This window comes from Lathyrus oleraceus, chromosome 5 (assembly GCF_024323335.1).
Source record: "Lathyrus oleraceus cultivar Zhongwan6 chromosome 5, CAAS_Psat_ZW6_1.0, whole genome shotgun sequence".
Classification (NCBI taxonomy): domain Eukaryota; kingdom Viridiplantae; phylum Streptophyta; class Magnoliopsida; order Fabales; family Fabaceae; genus Lathyrus; species Lathyrus oleraceus.
This window is the reverse complement of record NC_066583.1, coordinates 472,817,022-472,821,446: the sequence shown is the minus strand read 5'-3', so window position 1 is coordinate 472,821,446 and position 4,425 is coordinate 472,817,022. Positions and strand designations below refer to the sequence as shown.

At 37.5% G+C, this 4,425-nt stretch overlaps 1 long non-coding RNA gene across 2 annotated transcripts; it reads left to right on the top strand.

The window, feature by feature from the left end:
* Nucleotides 1-512: 512 nt before the first annotated feature.
* LOC127085513 (uncharacterized) lies at nt 513-2,388 on the top strand. 2 transcript variants are annotated; one of them, XR_007789166.1, is made up of 2 exons: nt 513-1,758; nt 2,005-2,388. It is a non-coding gene; the product is annotated as an uncharacterized LOC127085513 (long non-coding RNA). The 2 variants fall into 2 exon arrangements; XR_007789167.1 differs by having other exon boundaries at nt 513-1,894.
* Nucleotides 2,389-4,425: the final 2,037 nt, after the last annotated feature.

The window sequence follows — 4,425 nt, the reverse complement described above, 5'->3', positions numbered from 1 at the left end:
AATGAAGTGGATTTTATTTAGTGAATCGGTCATCTAATCGATCAAATTACAATCGACTAGGTCTCATTGTAAGAAAGCCCAAGAGTAAGCTATGTGAGGTTGATGGCGATGCTTTAAAAGCGATCGACTTACAAAGGTGTTTGAAAATGGGCTCGACTTTGAATCGAGAATTAATTGATTTTAATGATTTATCATGACAATTAGGGCAATGAAGTGATGAAGGTCATTATGAAGATATGACTTAGAACGTGATTCATTCGGACCTAGAAGTTGCACAAATGAGTTTAATCAAACATATACGAAAAATGATAGCTCAAACAAATTTAGGAATTAAATCAATGATTAATTTTAGGTTTACAAATAAAGTATCAAATCCATGATTAATTTTGAGTTTACGAATGAAATATTAAAATAATAGTAAATAAAATAGCTAAAAAACAATTAAATTTACGGTAATAATAGTCTATATATATTTTACATAAAAATAAGGGAAAAGAAAATGGGTGAAAAAATAAATAAATAGTAACTACCAAAAAATATGGGCTTAAAGTGAGGAAAAGCCCAAATCTGGGCGCACTGCATAACAGTAAAGGGGGGGGGGGTCCGGTTAGCCAGAGAACCTTAGGCCCAAAACTAAAAGGGGAGCTCGGTCAACCCTGTTGACCCCATGTATCGCCATCGTCCGTCAGATCCGTGGATCTGACCTGGTCAAACAAATCAACGAACGGATGAGGAGGGCACACGGTAATGGATGGTGGTACAACTGCATAAGAGTGCCTGGTTGACCGTTGGTCAACGCCGACGAGGCTCACCACCGGAGTGACACTTGTCACTCATGCATCGAGCTAAATAGGGGTATTTAACCTGAGCATTTGAGAAAATGAGTTCATTTGATGAACTCTTTTCTCTCTCCTCATCTCAGAACTTAAAACACTCTGCAAACAAGCCCACCCTCCTCCGATCAACCTGCCGGAGAAGACGGTGGTTGCCGGCCAACGACGGTGGCACCACCTTATTCTCCGGCAAACCACCACTCAAAAACCGGAACGTCAAATACTAACCCTACCTTGTTTTGGACGGAGAATCCAAATCCGACCTTAACTTTTCCTAAATCCTCCTCAAACGACTGGATCGACCCTCCCAACCAGACAAAAATTCAAAACTCCGACGAAATAAACTTTCAACGCAACCTAACAAACCCTCGATTCCTTCTAACAGACAACTCAAAACAAAATCAATAGCAAGAAATAATTCAAACCCCAAACCCTAATTTCAAAATTAAAACCTCCCTAGTTGTAATTTACAAAAATCGTTAAAGGGGTTTTACTCAGTTCAGAACGACGAATATAACGACTTAAAGGTTTCAAGTAAAAGAGGGAGAAAAAGGCTACTTGGTCAGAGCGGATCCGACGGTGAGATATCCTTCGACGCGGTTCAGATAAGTCCTTTCTCCGAACTTTCTCCTTCTTCTTCTTCTCTGCTCTTCTCTGTTTGCTATTAGTTTCTGTGTTGGTCTGAGCTCATCGACGTTAGAATTTCAGCGTGAAACTCTAATGTAGATTTAAAAAAATCGTGAGCTTTTCTGAAAGGTGTTCTTGGAAATTTTTGCAGAATAACGGTCCCCCCTCTTCAATGATTGAACTCCCTCTCTTATAGATGGGTGCATGTGGTTCTTTCGATTGGGAGCTGGCAGGGATTATAGGATCATTCCGTTAGATTTTCATCTCCCTACGATTTGGTATCTTGCCAATCTGTTAGGTTTGAATTGGTTTATTTTTGTCTATAGTGAGGTCTTCGTATCTGTCAAGCTTGGGTGGTCCCCATTAGCATTAACAAACAATTTTCAACTTTTTAATATCTCTTTATTGTTTCAAACGGGTTTTGATATAAGCTGGTATTTACTCTTTTTCTTTTGACTTTGGTTGATAGTCCAAATGGCTATGTATACTGCTTATCAAGAAAATGCAGGATTTTCACTGAATATGTCCTTTGTTTTTCTTACAGGTTATGCACAAGTCGTCTTGGTGCGAGCGCGAGGAGGATGACGATAAAGTGACTTGCACACTTAGCATGAATTTAATTCAATGTAAGCTATGGTTCTGGTTCGACACTCTCTCTCTAGTTGGATGGATTCAAGTTACACGACATTTTCTTTTGGTCAAAACTTGGTTTTGCAATTTGTAATTAAATATCATACCTATTCCTAATCATGATTTTGGAACAGAAACATGTATAATTTCCCATTCATATGTATGGCTCTAAATTTGTGAAAAGAAAGAACTTGAATTGCATTCGGTGCACATAAACAACTCTTTGGATCACTTAAGCAACTTACAAACACGTTTCAAAAATGTAATATTAATTTCAGAACTCTTTAACCAATGGTAAGTGAGGGTGTAATTATTAGGAGGCCAAATGAAACGTGAACTTGCAATAAAGCAAAACGTCATTCAATAATTGTTAACAAGCAAAATGAACTTACAGTATTTGTCCCATGCTAACAAGAGAATTAAACTTGGACTATGCCGTATGGTTACAACTTAAAACTAAAGGCCCACAAATGAATAATGAAAGAATGATAACCAAATCATCGGCCATGTGAGGGTAGTGCTAAACTTGGGACAAAACCTCATGCTTTACCAGAACCCGGATAAAAACAAGCTGCCATAAATCACAAGATTTGAAAATGATCATGTTAAGAACGTGTCATGCATTTTGAAGTGATTAAACGAACATATCTAAAGTAAGAACAAGTCATGGGCTATGAACAAGGAAAATAATCAGATGAACTACCATAGATTAAGGAAAGTAAATGAAATTTTCTGGGACCAAGAACTTAGGCTAGAACTAATAGTCATGAACAAGTGCATACTGAATGAACTCATGCAAATGAGATCAAGCTATAAAAGATGAAAAGTTTAGAAGAAATTAAGGTTGGGAAGCCACACAAAGAATGCCAGATATGATTTGGGTTTGCGAAGCTCTGAGCAAGTAAAGATCCCTGAGTATCGAGTCTATGCATTGTGTTCATTGGTTATGAGTGTTAATGAAGGCTTAAAAAAATGCTCGGACAAAATTAGGGTATGACAGTTGCCCCTATTTAATTATCTTGAACCAGAAGGTAGAAATGACAAAGGTCTTCATTCATTCGTGGTGGAAGGTAATTAAATACGAAAAGACCCAAATTTTTTCCTTTGAAATGCAATGGAGGAATGCAGAAAGAAAGATGTAATGCATTCTAACAACACCAAGGTAATAGGGTAGAACGTCAAATCAATGCCAACCCTCGAGTCGACATTCAATTCTTGCAAAGGCCGTTATTGATGTGAGGAAAAATGTGGGACTAAAATTGAAAGGTTTTTCTGGCACCAGAAGGATGACAGTAGAATTAATAAAATCGCTACCACCAAAAGGATGATAGTAATTTACAAAGACTTCAAGGATCGTCATCACCGAAAGGGTAATGGCCGTCACCAAAAGGATGAAAGCCAGACACAGTAAGATTAAAATATTTTTATCACCAAAAGGATAATAATAAATCACGACAATCACCATCACCACAAGGATGAAGGTATTATCAAACAACAAAACTCGTTATCACCAAAAGGATGATAATAAGTCAACGATCACCATCACCAAAAGGATGAAGGCAAGGTTAACAACGCAACTCGTTACCACTACAAGGATGATAATAAGTCAATAACCTTAAATATCTCTGACACCAAAAGGATGACAGTAAGATCAAACAAACAGAACTTGTTATCCCCAAAAGGATGATAATAAGTCACAACATTCTGATGACCACCAACACCAAAAGGACGAAGGTAAGATCAAATAACGAAACTTGTTACCACCAAAAGGATGATAATAAGTCACCAATCACCATCACCAAAAGGATGAGGGTAAGATTTAAACAAACAAAACTCGTTACCACCAAAAGGATGATAAAAAGTCAACAATCACCGTCACCAAAAGGGTGAAGGTAAGGTCGAAACAACAAAACTCGTTATCACCAAAAGGATGATAATAAGTCAACGATCACCATCACCAAAAGGATGAAGGCAAGCTCAAAACAAAACTTATTACCACCAAAAGGATGATAATAAGTCAATAACTTTAATGATCACCGTCACCAAAAGGATGAAGGTAAGACTAATGACAAAACCCGTTATCACCAAAGGATGATAATGAGTCAACAATCTCAAATGATCACCATCACCAAAAGGATGATAATAAGTCAATGATCTCCATCACCAAAAGGATGAAGGTGTGATCAAACGACAACACTTGTTACCACCAAAAGGATGATAATAAGTCAATGATCTCCATCACCAAAAGGATGAAGGTAAGATCAAAACGAATCCCGTTACCACCAAAAGGATGATAATGATTCCACAATCACCATCACCAAAAGGATAAAGGTGA